This window comes from Ambystoma mexicanum, chromosome 3p, assembly GCF_040938575.1.
Source record: "Ambystoma mexicanum isolate Mex_15411 chromosome 3p, UKY_AmexF1_1, whole genome shotgun sequence".
NCBI classification, from domain to species: domain Eukaryota; kingdom Metazoa; phylum Chordata; class Amphibia; order Caudata; family Ambystomatidae; genus Ambystoma; species Ambystoma mexicanum.
Window position 1 is genome coordinate 57,254,740 of NC_090925.1, and position 24,676 is coordinate 57,279,415.

Consider the following 24,676-nt stretch of genomic DNA (forward strand, 5'->3'; position numbering starts at 1 on the left):
GGGGTCAACATCATTCTCCCGCAAGAATCTACATGAATCTGAGGTCCACAGAAGTGCATCTATATTTGAACAAAGTACATTTTGTGGATTGCTTACTGGTAAGGCAGCTGTCAAAAATGTGTGCAATACCGGTGCTTGACACTGACCGGCGCTAGCGATCTAAATTCTGACAGGAGACCTATATTTCTGAAGCTAAACTGTACCCTGAGTTAGCTGAGACTTCAAAAGGCTGGCTGTCCCCGGGAAGCCTTCACACCCAGTCTTCCCAAAAACAGCACAGGAAATCACATGGTCATGTTAACCAGATGCAGAGTGGCACCCTGGTCTGCTGACCTCAGTCAAGACAATAGACTCTTTCAATTGAACAGAATATGCTGATTTGGGTGTGCCTGAGCAACAACTGCTCTGGGAGAAATAAGACATGTGACCATTCTGACTGTCCAAGTTTCTGGGGGCGGGGACAAACCAATGGGTGTACTGAAGTGGAGGCAAATGTATGTTTTATTAAATTGCTTATAAAATATTGTATCAAGCTGACAGAAATGTACAATTTGGGGATTCTTAATATGAAAAAGGCACCCACAATTTGAGACTAAACTGGACGTTGTGTGATGTTCTGAGGCCAAGCCCCATAATTATTAATATTGTGGATGCAGTGTTTATGCTAGAAACCTAAGAACTTCCAGTAATATGCGCAGAGACTCCCTAGTGCGGAGCCAGAAAAAGCTGGAGCAAAAACTGGACTTCAACAGGGCATGTGCAGAGCAGGTAGTGCAAAGCCACCTAGATAGGGGAAAGGCAGAGAGCAATAAACTGATTTTGAAAGACCTGGATACCCAGGCAGAGTTTGATGAGGAGCGCCAGAGAGCTGGTGCCTTCCAAAGGCAGAGGGACGACCTGGCGGCACAGAGGCAGGCTCTTACTCAGGAAAGGGACACCTTAGACCAGGAAGTCTGCCACTTAAAAAGGAAAATGGAAGAAAATCACCTGGCCCTCCAGGGACTGGGTGACCTCCAAAAAGAACATCAAAACGTGTTGGAGCACACCAGGAGGGTGGAAGATGCTCTGGCAAGAAAGGAGCAGGCCAGTAGGGATGGGACTCAGGAGGTAACCCTCCTGCAGCAAAGACTGGCCCAGTACTCCAAAACTAACCAGGAAGCACAGAGAGAGAATGAGGCTCTCTGCCAGCACAATGATAGGCTCCAGCAACAGGTAGCCATGCAGGAGAGACTGATAGAGTCTAGTAAGGCCTTGATTGAGGAACTGAAAGCACAGGCTCTTGCAGGGCAACAGAGAGCAGGAGCTGATAGAGATGAGGTTCGCTGGGAAAGGGAAACACCTGAGCATAACCTCAGGAGCCCTAGTACCAGAGGCCTTCATCTCTCCCAGTCCCTGGACTCTGCCACCCCCATGTCCCCTGGCGCACATGAACCCAAGGCCGCAGGGATGGCAGGTTACTATCCAGTTAGGAGTATGTGACTCATGAACCAGTGCCTCCCAGGAATGGATGGGCGGGCATCCCGGTATGGGCACCCAAGTACAGCGCAATTTAGTGGGGAACCCCAGGAGAGTAGGCCCTCTAAGGGCATTCTCAAAACCTCTGCCCAGTTAGGTCAGTGGGGGGGTACCCATCAAATCCGGGCAGCAAGGAGGAATCTGAAGACTCCTCTGCGCGTCCCAGGACACAAGAGACTAGGTCCCCACATTCTGCCGGCCATTCCCAGGCTTGCAGAATCCGGGAAAACCTGGAAGATCAGATGGGCACCTCCGGGAGCAGTGCTTCTGAGCCAGAGGATGAATGGACCAGGGTTACCTGAACCAAGAAGGCCAATAAGGCAAAAAGGGCCTTGCTTAAGGACCCCTTAAAACAAATGAAAGCAATAAGGAGTGTCATCACCCCTTATAACAAGAACACCAAGTATTCTGTTTGGGAACACTTGGAGCTCTTTGAGCAAATGATGGAGACTTTCCATTTGAAAGACAGCAGTAGCTGCATTCAGTATGTAAAATGGGCATTCTCCCCAGAATACTGCAGTTTCTTTGCGGGGCTGGAGGACCAGAATCATTCAAGATGGTCCACATATAAGGTGGCCATCTTGAAACACTTTTCCGTTCACCGAAATCCCCAAGAGGCTCGCAAGGCAGCCTACAATTTGCAATGTGGGGAGGATCAGGCCCCACAAGAATTTGTGCAGGAGCTGAAGTGGGCCTTTGCGCAGACTACCAAAAGGGTGCGCACTGATAGCAAAGAATTTGTTAACACTTTTTTCCATGCCTTACCCAAATATATCATGACCCAGCTAGTGAGAGATTTTCATGAGAAAAGGTCGCTAGACTGGGTCATTGAACAGGCCACCCGAATCTATGAGGTGCAGAAGCCCATAGAAAATAAAAGTAATGCGCAGAAAAGCCCCAAACCGACCAGCACCCCTGCTGCTGCCAAGGTGGCAGAGGTAAAGGTTGCCCCCGTTTTAGATTAAGAGATGGGGGGGCCTAAAAACTTGCCTGCGCAGAATAATTCTAATCCCAGAAGGCCCTCGGGCCAGTCACAGACAGGGAGTCAAGGAGATAGTCCCACAAATGGGGTCCCTCACTCCCCTGACTATGTAAATCCCCACTACAAGCGAAACCGACCCATCCTGGGTTATGTGTGGACTCCTCCAGCCCAAGGGGGGATCTAGTCAAGCGCCTAACCCGGGGAACTTCCCTCCTAACTTCCCCAGGAGGGCAGAAATTCACCAAACCCTGGGCAGAACTTTTTTCCCAGGTATCCACAAAGTTTCCAACCCCAAAATCATCCATCCTTCTTTCCCCACTTCCCTGAACCCAGACCACCTAAGCCGGGAGAGGCGAGGCCAAGGGTGGAGGGGTACCCAATACTTCCCAACCTGGATAGCTACCCTTCCTGGGATCAGCCCAGGGGAGAAAACAGAACCCCGTATCAGCCTGAGCGGGTTTAACAGTTAGAGCGCCAGGTCCAAAATATGGCACGGGATCTGGGTCACATGCTGAGGGCTCAACAGAACCCTCAACAGAACCCTCAGATGAGCATGCCGGCCAGAATGCCCCAAACTCTGGGCATGGTGCTCCAGAACAATGACGGCGGCAACACCCCGATAACCCACCGGTTCCCAGGGAGGAGGCACAAGGAGCAGAGAGGAGGTAGGAGAAACAAAGGACCCAAATAGACCCATTTTGTGGTGGAGGTACAGATCTTCCAATTTGAGGGAGAGGGATCCGCAGAGGATCCTGGGAAAAGGATCTTCTCGTTCAGAGATGGGGGAACTCCTCCCAAAGAAAAATGTGTCCCAAGGGATTCACATCCAGACTGGGTAGATGTGGGGACTGAGCTAGTGCCGCCCATCATCTCATCCCAGAACCAACAGATTTAAAATCCCCTGGTTCAAACCCATTCTGGTGATTGCCTCCAAAAAGGGGGGGGCGGCCCAGAACCGGAACCAGGGGAACCCAAAACGTCTTCTATTTCTAGTTGCCAACTTTCTCTTTCAGATTGCCAAGACTCTTCACAGAATTCTGCCCAAATCTCTTCTCTTTCCTTGACCAAAACCAGAAAATTAACCCCCCAGTTGTCCAAAAATGTGCATTATCTGTGCCCCCTTGAGGAGAAGGAGGGAAGATACTATGCCCCGGTACAAGTACAGGGGCAGGGTACAATTTTGGCACTGGTGGACACTGGATCCCAAGCTACCCTTCTGTCCAGAAGGGCCTTTGACGAACTAAATGCAGGTAGGGGAGAAAATTACCGTATTCCTCTCACCTCTCTTCCTGGACAACTTCAGAACTTTGACGGGAAGGAAATTCCCGTCGAGGGGACTGCGGATTTGGACATTAAAATTGGGCGACACAAGGTGAAACACCCGGTCATAGTAGTGACTCCAGAGGGCACCCCTTATTTACTAGGGAATGACCTCCTGAGAAGGTTGTCACCCCTAATAGATTGCGTAAACAAGGTCCTCTGGACCCAGATTAGCCGTACAATAAAATTAAAACAGAGTGTCAACCATGTTAGTTTAAACGGCACATGCCACATGGTTGAACAAAAATCTGACCAAGTAGAATTTCACTTCCAGAACAACCAAATTCCAGACGTGACAGTAATAGCAGTAGGACAACAGACTGGTGATGGGGGGTCCTCTCTATTTCTGAAAATCAACCTTCCTTCCAGTTTAAGGTGGTATTCCACACTGGAAGGAAACACTCTGAAATTCTTTACCAATCCAGAATCAGAAACTCCCACTCCTATAGTCCAGAAAGATGTGAAATCAGCTCTGAGCCTGGCTGATGTTCAGAAAATTGGAGAGCAGTTGTTCATCCCTGTTCAGTTAAATGAAGGGAAGGACTTTGTCCTCGCCCGAGTGTGTGTGAACAACGGTAAGAGTTTCATCAGCGAAGCCATGTTCCGCCAACTCCCAAAAGATCCTGCCATTCCCACATTCAAACTGATAGACAAATGGGAAATGGACCTGGAAGCACCCAACTCCAAACATCTCCTGCCAAGCAGGTGTATGCTCAAAATCTCCATAGGCAACAAGAGCATAGTCCATAATTGTTTGTTCGTGCGAGACGTCACTGCCGCCTTTTACTTAGGCAGTGACATTCTCAATCGCTTTGCCATTAGTTTGGACCTAATAAACTTCAAGGCTTGGTCCCAATTAGCAGATAATCTCATGGGCTTTGATGATCCAGAAAAAGCATTTAGGTCAGCTCAATTGCTACCTTATGCAGTTGAAATTCAGATTAAAGAGGAAGTCATCATCCCAGAAAGGACCCGACAATTCTCCCTCGAAGTGAAAGTTAAGAGGACAAAAATTCAAAAACCCTGATGCTTATATTCATCTAAATGCTTCTCTCCAACAGCAAGGGTTGGGGGTAAACCCAACACCATTAGTCAACCTAGAATATGACGCCATTCCAATAGAGGTGGATAACAGCGACTTAAGAGTATTACTCTAGCCGCAGGCACCATTATTGGAATGGCGGTTGATGACCGACATTTCTCCATTGATTTAGGAAATGAACTGTTAGGACCAATCCCCAAGGACTGTTTTGACAGTGACAGTGATGACAATACAACACCAGACAGGATCTTTACCCGGCATGGGGGGAACTTCCTGGTGTAAACTTCCTGCCCTTATGGTAAGGAAGATGTGACTTGTGACTTCAGGAGGGATGAGGTGATTTTCCAGGTCCATGATGGCTGCCTTTCCCACCTGAAGCCTCCAGTCCAAATCAGCACTCTGACCAGGAACATCTCAACCCAGCTGGAGCAGGCCGCGGAGATAGCAAAACCAGAAGTCTTTCCAGGCTTCAGGTAGATATTTGAAGAGAGAGTCAACCTAGCCGATGCCTGTGTGACTCTGGAGCAGAAGCAAAGTTGAAACAAGTTTTCTTGGATTTCCAAGATCTCTTTGCGGTGGACTCATATGACTGTGGTTGCACCAACATCCACACAACAATTATTCCCACGGACCCTGGCATGACTCCAGAGTTTGTGAAGCAATATCGCTTGCCTCTCGCATCCATGGAGTCCCTTACTGAAATATTCAAGTTCCTTGAGTCCCTGGGGATAATCCGTCCAGTTCACAGCACCTTCAATAATCCGGTGCTGGGAATATTGAAGCAAAACTTCCAGTGGAGACTCTGCGCTGACATTAGGGAGCTCAACAAACGGGTCCATACTTCCCGATAGCCTCTTCCCTACATTGACCAAGGGCTGGCCCAGATCCAAGGGTCACAGGTATTCACTGCAATAGAGCTGACCAATGGATACTGGACTGTGCCTGTCAGTAGGGAGGACCAATACAAACTGGCTTTTACCTTTGGGGGCCAGCAGTACACATGGACCCGGACTCCCTTCGGAAACCTTAACTCCGGCAATGAATTCCACATTTTCCTACACAAGGCCATGCCCGACCTGGGTGCGAGGGGTAACCTGGCTTATGTAGATGATGTCCTCATCAAAAGTTTATCTGTGGAGGAACACATAGAGGAGATCTGTTATGTTCTGACCTAGTTCAGGGCCGCCGGAGCAAAACTTTCCTTTCAGAAAGCACAGTGGTGTAGAACCCGTGTTAATTTCTTGGGGCATGAGATTTCTCCTCAGGGTCTCTGTCCCCAGGAAAAGAAAGTGGAAGCACTTCAGAAACTGAAAGACCCCACAACTCTGCGGGAACTAAGGAGCCTCCTTGGACTGACTAATTACAGCAGAAAGTTCATTGAGGGCAATGCAGAGATCACCAGACCCCTGATTCATCAATTGAAGGGGGGGCTCAAGTGGGAATGGAGTCCAGAACAATCCGAGGCAGTAAGACAGCTCAAAAGAAGCCTCTCACAAGCGCCTTGGCTAGCTTACCCTGTCAGAAACAAGGAGTTTTTCTTGGAGACAGGGTTCTCTAATACATGATTGACGGCAGTATTATATCAAAAGCATGACAAGGTCAATAAAGTAATCTCCTATGCGAGTAAAGCTTTATCCTCTGTGGAGGAAAAATTCAACGACTGTGAGAAGGCACTCCTGGCAACGGTGTGGGCATTGAAGAATTACCGCCCGTTTATCCAGGGGGAACACATCATAGTGGAGGCTCCACACCAGCCTCTGCAATATCTTCAAAGTGACCAAATCCAGGCCGGAAATGTGAGTAATTCCCAAATTACTTCCTGGATTCTGTCAATGCAAGGCTTTCCTGTGGGTGTCAGATATGGCCAAAACAAGAAGAGTCCCCTCGCGCAAGGTCTGGCTGACTTGCATGATTGTGCCAGAGAAAACTGTCTCGAGGACGAAAGTCTAAAAATCAAGGACAACATGGAGGCATACCTTAATTCCCCACACAAAGTCTTTGAAGAAGACAAGTGTGAGGAAATGCCCACTGTCTATGTGGATGGATGCTCTTACCATGTTGACAAAAACGGGGAGAAAGAACTTGTGGCCGGCGTAAGGAATGCATGGGTGAATGAGTCCCTGGAACCCTCCGCTGGGTAGAAGATTGGTCCCCGAAGTAGTCAGGTGGCAGAGTTGATGGCTGTGCATCTTTCAACTCACAATGGAGTAAGGAGAACCCAGATGCTGATTTGATTACGGCTCAGAAGGGGATCCAATAATTGGTAAGTTTTACCAACACATTGAGGACCCTGAGAACTTTCCCCTGACGGATACCGATTACATTGGGAAAGAGGACCTCTCAGTGTTGATGAAATGTCCAAAAAATGTTCAGAATCCAAGACGGTTTGTTGGTAAGGAAATCCCAAGGTGGTCATGATCAGTGGGTGGTTCCTACCTCATTCCGAAGCCTGATGTTAAGTCACGCCCATGATGCGGTCATAGGGGGTTTCATACAACACTTGAGATCTTAAGAAAGGTTGCATACTGACCACACATGGGGCAGGACCTCGACCAATACTTGAAGGGGTGTCTTGTGTGTGCACAATTTCAGCCAACATCCCTCACACACCGTGCGCCTCTCCAAAAGAGGGGGATGACACTGCCATGGTCAGATTTGCAAGTCGACTTCATAGGGCCCGTGATTCGCTCCTCTAGGGGGAATAAGTACATGTTGACTGTGACATGCTTATTTACTAAATGGGTCTCCCGGCCCCAAACTGCAAGGCAGAAACAGCAGCTGCCCTGATGATCAACCACATCTTTTCGTGTTTTGGACTACCCCAAATGATTGAGTCAGACAGAGGTAGCCATTTCACCAGCGAAGTCACGACAAAGATGTGGGAGATACTGGGGGTTAAAAGGAAGCTTCACATTGCTTACCGGCCAGCCTCTTCTGGTGCAGCAGAACGTTACAACAAAACCATTGTGAGCATCTTAAAAAAAGTTTGTGGCAGATTCTGGGCCAAGTTGGGATATCCGATTACCTCTCATCCTAATGGCCATCAGATCTACCCCTTCATCTGAAACTAAAATATCACCATTTGAGCTGATGACTGGACGCAGGATGGTGCTTCCCCAGCATCTGCTTTACAGGACCCAAGAGCAGACATTGATCAATGCCTCCACAACGCATGAGTATGTTGGGAATTTAAGGAAACCTTCAACATGCTTTTGCCTATGCTCAGCGAAATCTAGAAAGATCAGCCAATAGCATGAAGACCCACTATGACTTGAAGACTGCTTGGAAGGAATAAAATGTAGGAGACCGGGTTTATCTGTATAATTTCCAAAGGAACCAGGCCAAACAGCGGAAATTTCTGCCTACCTGGAAGGGACCTTTTGAAATTGTAGACAAGATCTCACCAGTCGCCTACAAGATCTGCATTCCCAAAGGTAGTTTGGCAGAGGGGGAAGACAAGTGGGTCCATATTAATCAGCTAAAGTGTTGCCATCCCAGGCATACTCTGCAGCAACTGGAGGAGTCCTCTGCAATCCCAGAGGGGGCCGCTCCAGATTAATAAATTTCCAACCCTAAAATATCCCACATATTTTCTCTAAAATACAATGATAAGAATGCAAATGTCTCCTGAAAAAAAAAATGTATATGTTCACCCCACGACATTAATAGTGGTGGGGAAATGTCTACGAATATGTTTCTGCCGCTTTTTGCATTGTCATCCTAGGAGAGATAAACCATGGAGACTGACCAAGTAGGACGACCCGGGGTCCGGGAGCAAAGATCGGAGGGGCCCGGAGTACCGCCCAATACTCCCATCAGGACTGGCGAGGAGAACCGATTGATCCACCCCTGATGGAGGAAAAGATACTGAACTTTGCCATCTGCGGAATCAGAAGAAGATGAGGCGAACATCCCAGTCTTGCGAGTTCCATTGATGGAAAATCAACGCCATCGCAAGACGGGGTCTTGTGGGATGTTTCAGCCCATGCATCCAAGCCCTACAACATCATTGTGCATTACTGACAGCGGAAACATCAGAATGGCCACTGGAAAGCATGCTGCTGGCCAGAAATCACCAGGAAGTGCGCAGGGAAAACATGAAAAATAGGCTGCCATCCATTGTTGCCTATGTCAGTGTTAATACAGGAGGTCACTGCCTAAAACTACCATTGGGCTACACACACAGTAGCCTGGAACCACTTGGAAATAGCAATACTGATTGCCAAAAGCAACCCGGAGCAGTTTGGGAATTCATTTTCTTGATGTCAAAAATTGCTAAAATCGCAGCTTGCAAAGCCACTAAAAAGATCCCACCTCCTTGTTGGGGGGGGGTCAACATCATTCTCCCGCAAGAATCTACATGAATATGAGGTCCACAGAAGTGCATCTATATTTGAATAAAGTACATTTTGAGGATTGCTTACTGGTAAGGCAGCTGTCAAAAATGGGTGAAATGCCGGTGCTTGACACTGACACTGACCGGCACTAGCGATCTAAATTCTGACAGGAATCCTGTATTTCTGAAGCTAAACTGTACCCTGAGTTAGCTGAGACTTCGAAAGGCTGGCTGTCCCCGGGAAGCCTTCACACCTAGTCTTCCCAAAAACAGCACAGGAAATCACATGGTCATGTTAACCAGATGCAGAGTGGCACCCTGGTCTGCTGACCTCAGTCAAGACAATAGACTCTTTCAATTGAACAGAATATGCTGATTTGGATGTGCCTGAGCAACAACTGCTCTGGGAGAAATAAGACATGTGACCATTCTGACTCTCCAAGTTTCTGGGGGCAGGGACAAACCAATGGGTGTACTACAGTTGAGGCAAATGTATGTTTTATTAAATTGCTTATAAAATATTGTATCAAGCTGACAGAAATGTACAATTTGGGGATTCTTAATATGAAAAATGCACCCACAATTTGAGACTAAGCTGGACGTTGTGGGATGTTCTGAGGCCAAGCCCCATAATTATTAATATTGTGGATGCAGTATTTATGCTAGAAACCTAAGAGCTTCCAGTAATATGTGCAGAGAGGGGGTGTACCTCCCTGTAAGATTTTGTGAAAAACCAATATGGCAAAACCCACTAAAAACGCAAAATGTTGTCATTTCTGAACCCAAGCTCGTAGAAACATGTGACTTGAACCGAACTGTGCCTTAAGCAATCTGTCATGCAATTTAGGTAATATTAACAAGTGTGTATATTGTAAATATGTGTTTTATGAAAAAGAAGATATGCTGTACGGAAACAAAGGGGAGTGTCCTTTCCTTGAGCCATAAAGATGATACCTGATGACTCATTCTGACTCACAACTCCATTCTCCAGTCAGGTCACAGCAAATCCTTTAACCTATCAAATCCTTGGTGGGTTGGGCATAGAAAGTCAGCCTTCCCACCCACTTTCAAAAGACATAAAAAGAGACTGCTGGGACCCAGATAGAGACACTCATTTTTCCACTACTCATCGATTCCTGCGCAGCACACTGCCCAACCATATCCAGAACTTAGATTCCAGATAGACTCCAGAACTAAAATCTAGAACAAAACTCTAGAACCTTGGAGAAAAGGGCCTAATCCATCAGGCTGAACTCTTTTCAGAGGCCCCAGAATCCAGCAACCTAACCAAACTATTCAACAGCCGGTCAAGCTTCTAGCTAGAACCCTGTGCCAGAACCATATCCAGACCCAGAAAGCAGAGCTGTACCCAGAACCTGGCAGACCCAGACCAGACCGCTGTGCAGTGCCGATAGCAGACCAGAGGCCCCGTTGTGAGCAGAACCAGTGCCAGAGACCATCCCGTGGCGAGAGAACCGCAGCCCAAACCTGACCAGATCTGTGACGAGGTCCATTCCCTTCCAAAACTAGGAGTGAGTTTCTAGAACTGTCCAGAACCCATCTCTTAGTTTAAAGTAATCTTATTCAAACCATTTCAACCTGTCCAGAACTGCATAGAAATTGTGTGTCCATTCTGTGATTTCATAGCTGCAAAAGTGTCATCTGTCATTCTGAAGTCTTGACTTCATTTCTGAAAATCTACCTCCACAAAAACGTCCGTATCTTTTGAACCATATGTCCTAGAAGCGAGATTTAACTGTCATTTTAAAGCTAAGATCCTTCCAACTCCTTATAGTTTTTCCGTAATCGCGGTTTATGCACTCAAAAAAGTGCCGCGAATTGCAATTTGGCTCAATTTCACCACTTGTAAAAATAGCTGCTTCTTGCTTTTCACTGCTGAAATTCGTTTTCACTCTGATAATCATCCAAAGTAGCTGTCACCTACCCTGAATCTCCTATAGGGAATTAAAATCATTTTTAGCATATTTTTCACTTCATTGCAATCACATTTAAAAGTATTTGGCCTGTGTTTTAAAATCATCCCTGTTTCTCTAAGCTTGCTGAACTACTTTTGATTGTATTCCTGAAAACCTGTGTGCCCTCATTTCCATCTCTTCATTTTGCATAGGGGGGGAGTGAGTTGTCACAAGGGAAAAAGTGATCATATTATCTCTTGTTGAAACCATATCAAGTTTTATTTCTGTGCCTGCATTCTTTCCATCTTGCATTTCCTTGAACCGTAAAAGTATTCTCTGCTACTTTATCCTTCCTTTTCCTACTGCTTTCTCATTATTGAGTTGTCACTATTGTAACATTACCCAATATTGATCAGTGTCATATTCATAAGTGTACTATCAAATATTAATTTATTCATAAAAGTGTGATATATATATATAGTGTTTAATTTTTCCAATAAACCTTTTAATTTGGCTCAGTGAGGTCAGGGGGATGCAAAGAGAGGGGCGTTATATAAGGGTTCATCATCCAGATTTAAGAACTTGACATAAAAATATATAAATAAGGGCTTTCATTGGGCATTCCAGACTAGACATTGACTTAGTGGGATTGCTAGATTGAAGTCACTTATACCTCCCTCATAAACACCCAGCTTTCCTGATCAAAAGCCTTCTCGGCATTGAGGGCCAGTAACAGTGCCCCCTCTTCCTTCACCACCGGGGCATTGAGGATCTGAAGTGTTTTTCACATGTTATCCACTCCCTGCCTATGGAGGACAAAACCTGCCTGGTCAGAGTGGATCAATCGGGGAGACAGGACTCAAAGCGTCAGGCAAGGATTCTGGCAAAAATCTTGGCGTCAACGTTAAGGAGAGAAATCGGCCTGTATGATGCACAGTTACTTACATCCTTCACTGATTTCGGGATAACCAATATTAGTGCCTGAAGAAACGTCAGGGGTATCGTTCCTTCCTCCACTATGGAGTTGAACAGTTTAGCGAGGGTGTCGCCAGAGGAGCTTGGTATTGTTTATAAAAGACAGTAGTGCATCCATCGTCCCCAGGGGCTTTCCCCGCTTTCAATCTTTGAATAGCTCCCAGCACCTCTTCCTGGGTTATCTCGCCCTCTAGGGCCTCACCTTCTGCCCTTGTCAATTTAGGGAGGTATCGTTAATCCAGTTATTGTCTGACTTCCCCCCGATCCTGTTCCAGTGGTTTGGCATATAAGTGGTTATAGTAATCCGCAAGGGTTGTTGAGGTTGCTAAGGAAGCCGTCCCAAAGCTGACGGGATAGCTATGGTGAAGGATGTGAGGGAGGCTGTAACTGTGAGGGAGACTGTAACTAAGCTGTGGCTGAGGTTGCTGAGGATGCTGTCCCAAAGCTGACGGGAAAGCTGTGGTAAAGGGTGTGAGGGAGGCTGTCCCTAAACTGTGCCTGAGGTTTCTGAGGAAGCTTCCCCAAAGCTGTAGGGATAGCTGTGGTAAAGGATGTGAGGGAGGCTGTAACTAAGCTGTGCCTGAGGTTGCTGAGGAAGCTGTCTCAAAGCTGATGGGATAGCTTCTGTAAAGGATGTGAGGGAGGCTGTAATGAAGCTGAGCCTGAGTTTGCTGAGGTACCCGTCCCAAAGCTGTAGGGATAGCTCTGGTAAATGATGTAAGGGGGGCTTTAACTAAGGTGTGGCTGGGATTGCTGAGGAAGCTGTCCCAATGCTGTAGGAATAGCTTTGGTAATGGATGTGAGGGAGGCTGTTACTCAGCTGTGGCTGATTTTGCTGAGGAAACGGTCCCAGAGCTGATGGGATAGCTTTGGTAAAGGATGTAAGGGAGGCTGTAACTAAGCTGTGGCTGAAGTGGCTGAGGACGCTGCCCCAAAGCTGTAGTGATAGCTTTGGAAAAGGATGTGAGGGAGGCTGTAAATGAGCTGTGGCTGAGGTTGCTGAGGAAGCTGCCCCAAAGTTGTAGGGATAGCAGTGGTAAAGGGTGTGAGGAAGGCTGTAACTAAGCTGTGGCTAAGGATGCTGAGGAAGCTGCCTCAAGGTAGTAGGTATAGCTTTGGTAAAGGAGGTGAGGGAGGCTGTATCTAAGCTGTGGCTGGTATTGCTGAGGAAGCTGTCCCAATGCTGTAGGAATAGCTGTAGTAAAGGGTGTGAGGGAGGTTGCCACTAAGCTGTGGCTGAGGTTGCTGAGGAAGCTGCCCCAAAGCTGTAGGGATAACTATGGTAAAGGATTTGAGGGAGGCTGTAATGAAGCTGTGCCTGAGCTTGCTGAGGAAGCTGTCCCAAAGCTGATGGAATAGCTGTGGTGAAGGATGTGAGGGAGGCTGTAACTAAGCTGTGCCTGAGGTTGCTGAGGAAGCTGTCCCAAAGCTGTAGGGATAGCTCTAGTAAATGATGTGAGGGAGGCTGTAACTAAGCTGTGCCTGGGGTTGCTGAGGAAGCTGTCCCAAAACTGTAGGGATAGCTCTAGTAAAGGATGTGAGGGAGGCTGTAACTAAGCTGTGCCTGAGGTTGCTGAGGAAGCTGTCCCGAAGCTGTAGGGATAGCTCTAGGAAATGATGTGAGGGAGGCTGTAACTAAGCTGTGCCTGGGGTTGCTGAGGAAGCTGTCCCAAAACTGTAGGGATAGCTCTAGTAAAGGATGTGAGGGAGGCTGTAACTAAGCTGTGCCTGAGGTTGCTGAGGATGCTGTACCAAACCTGTAGGAATAGCTGTGCTATAGGATGTGAGGGAGGCTGTAACTAAGCTGTGGCTGAGGTTGCTGAGGAAGCTGTCTCATTGCTCAGACTTTCCCCATGTGGCTTATTAACCAGTATGACCTTGATGTCTCTGCAGCCACATGTCCTAGCAGAAAACCGAGCAGTAAAAAGTGATTATATAGCACAAAAGGAAACCAATTGATGACGTGTTATCAACTATGAAAGATAACCAACTGGTGGGAAACTGAGCAAAAATAACTCTAAACTTGGTTATGTGGCATTTCGTTAAATGGAATGACACTATTACATGCAATTGGAGGTACTGGTTAATAGGGCATTGCGTTTAATGGGGTTCCAGATATCAAAGCTTGTACTGTATTTGGAAGCAGCAGGTCACTTGTGTCCCTTCTGATGTGCCATAGTTTAACTGCTTATATTAAAAGCTCACTTTTCTGGCACCAAAGTGACCCCAGTGGTGCAGGTTGATCAAACATGGAGGAAGACTGAATGGTTTGTATCTGGTTGGCAAATGGCGGATAAGAAAGCCCTCTGGCATTTGCCTTATTAATTGTTCTCTGCCATCTGTAAGAAATGTCCTATGTCCTCCAAACTATGTTATCCAACATGTTCTACACCAGAGCACTACTATAAGAATCAGGTGCTGGCTAACAATGTAAGCAAGGCTGTGGGAGCCCCTCTAGAGCGAACAAACATTGGTGAAATTAGCTGTTCTATGGAATTTCTTCCACTCAAGAGGGTCTACAACCACATTTTTGCTCACTGCAGCCTTCACAGAGGAGAAAAATCCATTTGCATATCAGTCAGGTGCCACCGAGAAGGGCAGTCCAGAAACACGTGTCTGGGGTTGCTGTTTGGATAGCATTTCGGTGCTGGACTACCCACGTGGGTGGTACCAGACTGATATGCGAATGTGTGTTACTCCTCTGTGAAAGGTACAGTGAGCTTAAACGTGGTTGTGAACTCTGCTGAGTAGGAGCCTGTCCAGAGAATAGGTTATTTGGCTGAGTTCATTCTCGGTACAGGACCTCCCAGACCTTTTGCATAGCTGGCTAACAATGTGTTCCGATGATTGCAGAGGCATCAATTGTGCCAGGAAGCAGCTGGCCGGTCTGTGTCTCTTCTGGGACTCTGCTCTGGTGACTCACTTCCAGCTGTTTTAAAGCTCTTCACATGCACTAAGGTACAGATGTCCTCTTTAAATAAAGAAGACCAGTGCTCTCGTGGGTCTTGATCTGAATTTTGAATGATTTAAACATGTTGCTGCCCTACAATGTTACATGTTTGGTTCAGTGGATGGCTTTGCTTTTCGTTTGGCAACTAGTCATCAAGTGGCTTGATTTTTATTTAACTGGCTTTTCGGATCGTTCATTTCTCTCCATTTGGCGTGTCTTTGTTCTTTTCACCCTCTTTTCTATCCTCTCATTTAATATCGTCTTTGCCATTATTGCATCACTTCATTCTTTTTTTGTAAAGCTCCTTGGCGTAAGGCGCTATAGAAGCACAATGAATACAATGCAATTCAATCTCAAGTCCCATGGTCCAGTTGACTGATTTTACATTTCTAGAGAATTAGAACTCGACCTCTGAACTTCCTAGAGTGCAGCTTAATGGCACTTTCTTGTCATGTGTCTTAAGCTCTCGTCTCGTCATTTTAAATCTACATTCATTTCTATCACGTGCTTCTATAGTTCCACTGGATGTCATAATGTGCATTGGGTGGTTAAGCATGAAGTATTCATATTATTGTTGGGGGAAAAAACATTCCGATATTCTATGAGCTTGCAGTTTGTAAAAATGGTTTGATGAAATATATTAGAACTATGTACAAACTGATTTATATAACTTGATTTTAATCACTGGGTCCAATCACCTCAATGTCCAATACAAATACTCTTATCGCAAGCACACATGCCAAACTCAAGAAATGTCACCAGCTTCACAAATGAAGGATACATGACTGAATAAGGGAAATAAATCAGTAGTGTATGGGGCCCACTTTCCACATGAAGTACATTTTGATAGGTTGGCACGTCCTCTTTATGTCTTTCTTCCTGCACCCCTTTGATATGATCTTTCATATCAATTTAACATAAAAATGATATCAAAATGATATTAAACTGATATCAAATGTATAGCAAACGTATATAAATGGCTATACAGTGTGTTTGTGAGTTTTGAGTTTCGGCACGCAGACCAGAGGAGATGGGAGAGCCCAAAATATGCAGTGGGGGAATGGGTTTGGCTGTCCACTAAGCATATCAAGCTGTTTGGTTCTCGTAAAGTTCTACCTGGACTTATTAGTCCCTATGCGATTGTAAAATGTAATTCTCAGACCGCGGTTCTCTTATGACTTCACTCTCATATGAGGATGCATACTGTTTTTCATGTCTCTTGTTAAACCCACAGCTCCTGGTGTTGTCACACAGAAGTCTCCTGGGGTGATGCAGGATGGTTCGGAAGAATTTAAGCTGCGCCAAATTTTGGACTCCAAGTGGCGCTACAAGAAACTCTGGCATTTGATTTCCTGGGTAGGTTGTGGTCACGAAGTTGACTCTTGGGAGCATTTGGATGCTGTACACGCCCCACAATTGGTAAGGAATTTTCATCATGTTGATCTGTGCAAGCCGGCTCTGGAAAGGGGCCTGTGGGAGGGGGTGATATAAGGGAATGGGGTGTCAGGCATGTTAGGAGACACAGGGCCTCATTAAACGTTGTGCGGTAGGGATTTAACGTTACCGGTAAGGGAATACCGGTACCGTTAAATCCCCATGCCAATTACGATCTGGCTCACCGCTATTTGCGGCACCGCTAAGTACGGTGCCACTAATAGCGGCTAGTCCGTGGGCGCGCGACCCTCGATTCCGTAAATAACGCCATGCCGCTAATAGCACATCATCACAAGCCAGGCGGACGTGCTAATAGCGGCATGGAAAAGCCCCCAAAACCCCTTACCGCTATGGCGCTAATACCGGCATCGCAAACCACCCATTAAGATAACTGAGCAGTGTTCCCACCAGCCACAGGTGGACACAATCAGCACAGGTGGAGGCAATGGAGACTGTGGCAGCACAAAAGGAGCACACCACACCCCTTCCGACACCAAGATGCTCCCAATACTAGCAGCATTACATGGGCTGGAGGACATGATTGCAGTGCAGCAGCAACAACAACAGGCAGCACAGAGGAGGCGCAGGAGGAGGAGGAGGAGGAGGGCAAGACAGGCACAGCAAGCACCACCACGGCACCTAGTCATACCACAGAGGCAGCCACCAATCCCCAAGATCAGAGCCAGTCCATTTAACCTAACCCCAGAGAAGATACACACCCTGTACCGTCTGTACCGGGATACCATCGCCAGCATCGTGGACATGATGCATGACGACATTGTGAGCCTCATAGACATCAGAACTGCCATCCCCCCTCTACTGAAGGTGGTGACCATGCTCCACTTCCTGGCCACAGGCACCTACCAGCATACAGTGGGGCAGATGCATGGCATCTCACAACCAGTATTCTCACGCACGCTGAACCAGGTTCGATGCCCTCCATAGGCATGCACCTGAACACATATTCCTGCCACGGACTGTCCAGGAGATCGCAAACACCAAAGTTGGCTTCTATTCACTGGTTGTCATCTCAAGTTGCATCGGGACCAGTGACTCTACCCATGTGGAATTGGTGGTCCTACATCAAAATTAAGTAGTCTACCAAAACACAAAAAATTTCCACTCCATCAAAGTGCAAATGGCATCTGACGCTGAGAGGTTAATCACACATTGTTATGCCCGATTTCCCGGATCAACCAATGATTCCATGGCCCTGCGTAACTCAAACATGCCAAGCTACATGGAGCGACAAGCCGGTCAACGTTCCTGGCTAATTGGTGCATTCAAGCTCTGGATTCTGCTTAGAAGCACAAGTGTAATACACACAACACACGCGATCTGACATGGCTCTGACCCCATGGGATACATGTGGGAACCAGCATTTACCTAAGGTAAACCACAGTAAACCACAGTAATTTAAACACACTTTTAGCTATAGCCTTAAGTTCCCTCAAGATATGGGGGTGCTGCTGCTATTGCTGTTATTGTACTACTAGTGCTTTAAAAATAATTTAAAAAAAAAGGGTCTGCCGTATATCTGAGGTGCCTGCTATAAGAGGCTGCACGTGGAGCATGGTCCTAGAGAGTGGCGTTAGTGCAGCTTGATCAGTTTTTGCGTTTTTGTCCCTCTTGGGCCAGATTTTGGGTACCTTACTGTTACTCCATAGGCATACTAATTGCCTTATAACTGGCCAGCTTGTGTGTCTGTCCTGGAAGGACCAATTTGCTGGTATTTTTCTGTTATTCAAGGTTAGATTCAAAGACCACAGGCCGAGGGCCTGCAATCTGACTCTGGTGTGGTCACCAACTCTGCCACCATTTGTGCAGCTGTTTCTCAAGTTTTCTGATCGATTAGGGTCACTTTTTACCAACACTTAGACTTGGGGAGTGCGGGCCAGTGGCCTTTGACCCAAGTCCAATGTATGACCTGTGAAGCTCCGTACAGGGAACCCAAAACAGCCGGAATACTCAGTCTAACATGACTGGAGGAGTTGGGAAGACGAAAGGCCTGGAGAGGGTGGGACAAAGCTCAAGTTTTTTCAAGCCCTATAAGTCAGGTGGAGGGATTTTTTTGCCTCCACCGAGTATCTACCCAGCTGATGATCAGTCTCCTACTGGGTCAGGCATGCGTAAAAACCCTGAAGTTCCTGGATATCAAGGAGGGGAGTCGACCCCACTAAATCATCCTATTAGGTGGCTCTTTCAAGGAAATTTGGATTATACCTTAAGGGCGACCACCATGAAAAAGGTAATCTCTAATCATCTGACCACTCCAATAGAGCCACCTATGACACATGCTACTAATGAAATGTCAACTCAAGGGGAGAAGCCAGTCCAGGCGGTGAACCTCGAAACCCACTCTACTATTAACCGCAGTGAGCCGAGAGATGAGAATATGTTGACAGTGGAAATGGAAGGTTCAGGTAATCTGCCAATTGAAGGACTGACTAGTGGTGAAGGAATAGAGCTGACGTGTGGAAAAGGTTTCTCTCCAAAAGAAAGTATAAATTTGTCAGCTAAGGTGCTGCCAAAAACCTTTGTTCAACCAGCAAACACACCACAAGAACTGACAGCCCCAACTATAATGGCCTTAAATGTTGTTTTAACATCTCTGGTCAATGTTATTGAAAATTTAAAGATGGAGGTCCAACAACACACAGGCATCTTATTGGAGGTCTCAAAAGATCTCGAATTAAATGAAATAGCCCTGGTGGCCTTAAAATCAGCTATTAATGAGTCGATGGGGAAATCCATGAGAGATCTCCAAAAAGAAGTTAAAACTCAATCGGCAAAAATGGATCACCTCACAGTTCTATGTGGAGATCTAATGAAGATGTTGATGACCATGTCGGAGCAATACGATCCCACTAATCGATTGCATGAGGACCGAAAGCAAGGCTCCTCTCAAAAAACCTCTACAGAATCTCTAATACAGGATACTCCCCTGTCTGTGGAACAGGAGCAGACAATAAATATATCATCAGCCAACTCCGATGTGATTGTCCCCCGTAGAAGGAAATTGAATGGAAAGACAAAAAAGAAAAGAAAAAGAAGGGCCGGAACAGCACTGGAGGTTGGTAACCAGCTAAATAGGAAAGGCAAGCAAAACAAGAAGCACCAGTCATCAAAAGCAAATCAATTCCTGAAAAAATTAAAAAAGGGACTGAAAAGGGATGAAAAACTCCAGATAGAGGGTGTACCCAAAAGTGATCAAGTGAACAAGACGCCCCAATTCAAAAAGTCAAAAAAAGAAAAAAAATCAGACCCCATTGGAGAAAGAAGAAATAATGGGAAAACTAACTGTGGGAAGTCAAACAGAGATGATTGACCCGCTAAAGAAAATTGGTCCCATTTTTCTATTAGCCAAACGTAAAGGCAAACCCACTAACCCCTTATTAAAAATAGCCCCAATTTTTGGGAAGAAATCGAGAAGTGGTCCCCAAGGGGAGGTCCCGGCCTCTAAGAATGAAATGGCTCAAGTGAATACAGGAGTATTAAATAATCTGGGGGCCGAAGGATCCCCTGATACAATTTCCGAAAGAAAGGAAGACCCACAGATGCCTGTGCAATTGGCAATAGGAAAAGGGGAAAGTATTCCCCCAGGAGGCACTTCCGAAAATAATAATAGGACGAGGGGACCTCATAGTGATCTCAATCAATATAATCAAACAAACTTGTGTAGAGTTTTTATCTCGAGAAACCCATCAATAACGCAACACAAAATGCTCTTGAATCGGTCAAAAATTCTACATGAAATGAAGGCAATTCCTGCCCTAAAGTACTTTACATCATCTGATATTGAGGTAGTAAGCTTTCCTTTCGGGTCGGATACAAGCATTGCCGAAATAACTCTGAAATCAAGGCTGGGTATGGACTTGATCTTGGGGGAGGCAATGGTGTGGGATCAAAGAGGTTTGAATATTTCCATGCTATGTCCTGCGACTGTTAACCCAGGCTATTCAGAGAGGCTGGATAAATCAGCAAGACCCAATAGTAAAGAAGGCAACTTTGTAAACACAGCGAATATGTGGGAAATGGTTCCAGAGATAATCTCACAGGTTTTCCTTAGAATGGCCGTTTCCCAGCAGAAGCTCTAGTGAAGAAGCAGAAGAAGCAGTTAAAGGTACTCTCATGGAACACTAGAGGCTACACCTCCTTCTCCCAAGAGCCAAGAAAATCACAAATCTTTAATACAGCGGACCTGATATTATTCCAAGAGACTTGGTTAACATGTGGGGTGGGGATAGAGGGTTTCGCTATTTTTCAGCAATTGGCCTTGGGTTCAGAAGGGGGGAGACCGATGGGAGGTCTCCTTGTGGCCTGTAGCAATAAGCTCTTTATCTCATCTAAATTAATATCAAATCTAAGACAAGGCATCTTATTGGTGAGAGTGACAAAAAGAGGTGTCAATGTGGGAAAGAGTTGGATTATTGGAAACCTATATTGGAATCCTAATGTTGTTTCCTTATCTGATTTCCTGCATGACCTCTCAGATGCCCTGGTAGAATGCTCGTCGCAGTTTCCGGCCGATGATTTGATTATTGCTGGTGATCTAAACTCACAATGCATCTCTACAGTGGATTTAATTTCGGGTAAAACCCGACAGAAAACCAGTAATGGAAAAATATGGGTGAAGTTTATGTCTGAGTGGGGTCTCCAGATGCTTAATGGCAATATTGAAGGGGACATCCCTAATGTTCCGTCCTGGCACAGAGGCAATGCTTTCTCTACTATCAATTATCTCTTTGCTTCAAGATCTATCTTTGAAAGTTGCACTGATCTTTGTTTGGGGGAGGGAAATGTTGATGACCATGTAATGTTAAAGGCAACATTGGAATATGAGGGGGATCCCGGGGCAGTGTTTTATGGTCAGGATTTGTCAACCAATTGCGCTGGTAATGCCACAAGGAGATTCGAGAAGGGGGGTAGAATCTTAAATGATGAACTGAGGGAACGGGTTTCCCAACTCTCAGACCATCAACTAGCGAAATTCTGTAACCCTGGTGGTTTCTCTTTGTTTCTATCTAACGTGGCCTTCTCTGAGTCTAACCATCTGAAACAGCATAAGATTCATAAACACACCTTCAATGTTGAAATAATAGGGAAAAAAAGAACTGAGATTGTAAAGAGCGAAGCTAAAGAGTTCCTCTCCAGCTGTGGGATTATATAAGGAAGGTATTAGACTCCTTAATAATAACTACAGGAATTGGATAAGAGCTCATAGGTATCTTATGGTTCAGCAAGATAGTGAGAGAATGCTCTCTGCGCTATTGTCCAGAAACTCAAGAAATTTCTGGGCAATGGTCGGGATGAAGGAACTTTACCAGGACCAGAAACAGGATTCTGTTATTCAAGAACAAACCTGGAATTAACATTTTACCAGGGTCTATGGTTTGCCAAACCTAATAGATGGGGAGACAAATACTGTGATCAAGTGGTCCCTTGATTATACCGCTAGTGATCTTGAACAACTGATAAGGAAGTCCTCAACTTCAAGAGCGGCAGGACCTAATGGTCTAAGTAACTCTATCCTCAAAATGGACCCACCCTTGTAGGCTAGAGTTTTGAAAAAATTATTTGACAACATAATTTCCTTAAAGAGTGTCCCAGATTCATGGAAAAATTCCATAGTAATGCCGATTTAGAAAAAGGGGGATAGACTTCTGGCAGCAAATTATCGTCCGATTTCTCTCTTGGACGCGGACAGTAAAATCTTCATAGGTCTAATTTTGGGGGAATTAGAAGCCTGGGTAAAAATTAAAGGTATCATCCCTAGGAACCAATCGGGCTTTAGGAAGGGTCTATCGACGTCTCTCAATGGGCTAGTATTGAGTTGCCTGGGCTCACCCTCGCTTCAGGGGCGTGGATAGGAATCTCCTGTGGAAAAAGTTAGATGCATGGGGGATTTCCCCGAGCTTGCTATCTATCCTGAGGGACTTACATCACAACAACTTGATGAGAGTGAGGCTTAGTAGATCAGGCCTCTTGTCAAATGCGATCAGGATAGAAAGAGGAGTCCGTCGGGGTTGTTTATTAGCTCCCTTCCTGTTTATTCTCTTTATGGTGGACCTAGCAGGATGGTTGGAGCAAATAGGTATAATTTCACCCATGTTGTGAAGAACATAAATCAACTGGTTGGCTTACGCAGACGACGTTGTAGTCCAAGTAGGGCTACAGCGCCTTCTGTGTGCCTTGGAAAATTATGCGCGTAAAAATAATCTAATTATCAATCCGACGAAGTCCAAGATATTAATATTTAAACATCCCAAAAAGGCAGTTAAGAACTATGCCTGGAATCTGGACCAGTTGCGTGTAGAGACTGTCTCGGAGCTGACTTATCTGGGTGCAACACTCAGTTATTTTCCAACGAAAGGTAGTCTGCTACAAATAGTTGAGCGAAAATTGCTAAAGTTGGGAGCTCAAATGAAAAAAATCAAATCCCAATATTGTAAATTCTCTATATTGCCACTGGTTAGATTCTACATTAGCAAGGTAGTCCCGATAATTCTGTTTGGTTTGGACTACAATTCTTTAGCCATCGATATTGAGTGGGATAGAATTGAAGCCAAGCTGTGGAAACGAACCCTAGGTCTACCAGATTGTGTTCCAATAACCGCCCTATGATATGAGCTAGGCCTGTCATCGCTTAGATCATGGTTGGAATGGAAGTAGTTGACACTTTATAGATTAGTACTAGTTTCACCCGAGAATTCGCTCTTTGAGGTAGTGGCACACGAGATGCTTCTCGACAAAAATGGGTTCTTATTTAAATTTAAGCAAAGATGTTCCGAAATCTTGGCCAGATCCGAGTGTGATGTTGACCTTCTCCTCCAGAATACAGTAAGGGTGAAGGAAAAGATGAAGCAGTGTGACTGGATAGACACCATAGACAGTATGAGGAAGGCAAAGAGATCTGCCTCCTTAACATCTATTGATAAGCGTCTGTCCGTGGTGCCTCCCTATCTATCAAAGTCACCAGATCCATCCTTTAGAATATCCTTCTTGAGATTGTGATTAACTCTGCTTCCCACGCGGGAGATACTGGCAACCAGAGATGGGGAGGGTAATATCATACCCGCCGGTGATAAATGTGATGGCAATGAGGTCCATACGACCAAACATTTACTGTCTAAATGCCCGGGTACTTGGAGTCTGAGAGTTAGAAGATTTGGCAGGTTTGTCTATCACGAATCTTGGTTGAATACTGATGAATTCTGGGGGAGACTATCATCAGGCTATGAGTCTGGTCTCTCACTAGAGGTCATAAGAACCTTGAGGGAACTTGGATTGATCAGTGGTGGAGATCGATAGGAGAGAGAGGGAAGCGTTTAGATCCTTGTTATGGTTTGTGCTCAGTCTGATTTCGGTAATTCTAATTTTAATATGTATTTGCAGAGCTTTCTGTGTTTTTTTTTGTTTTGTGTTGTGTTTTTGTAAGAATATGTTTGTTTTATGGGCTTTTTCTTTCCCTTTGTAGGACTTTCTTTTTTTAATTGTATTAATGATTCTTTTTTTTTTCTTTTTTCTTTCTTTTTTCAGTGATTATGTTTTAACTTTATTTGAATAAGCGAAAATGTTTTTGCTGTAACTGTTTTAACTGATCTAATTTTATTCCTTTGTTTTATTTACTATTTGACATGTGTTTAAAGTCAAATTCTGGCTATTGCACAACAAAAAAATAAAAAAAATAATAACTTGCTTTAATAATGAAACCTGGCAGCAAAGGTCATAGAGGGAGAGAGAACTTGTCAAGATGGACAAACATTAAAGTTTCTCAGTTGTAGGAGGGAAAAAGGGGTCATTGTTGTACTTTGGGGTGCTATATGACAATGGGCCTCATTAGGACCCTGGCGGAGAGGGTATTACGCCAGCGTAGTGCATGGCGTACCTCTCCGCCATACTACGAGTTCCCGTAGCGCCATGGAGGTTTTCTCCGCCTGGTTTTACCAGCCGGAGAAAACCATGGCGCTACGGGACCTCGTTGTTAATTACGCCACCGTATTTTACGGTGGCGTAATTAACTCCTTCCCCACTCCCATTATACCCTATGGGGCAAAAATGGGAATGGGGAAGGGCAGAATGGGGATTGGGGATTTACCGCTCCGCCGAGGTCGGAATGGGGCGGTAAATCCGCCAACCCCCATGGCGCTATCGGCGGCTTTCCGCCATGCTTCGCGGTGCATTTAGCACCGCGAAATCCGCCTGG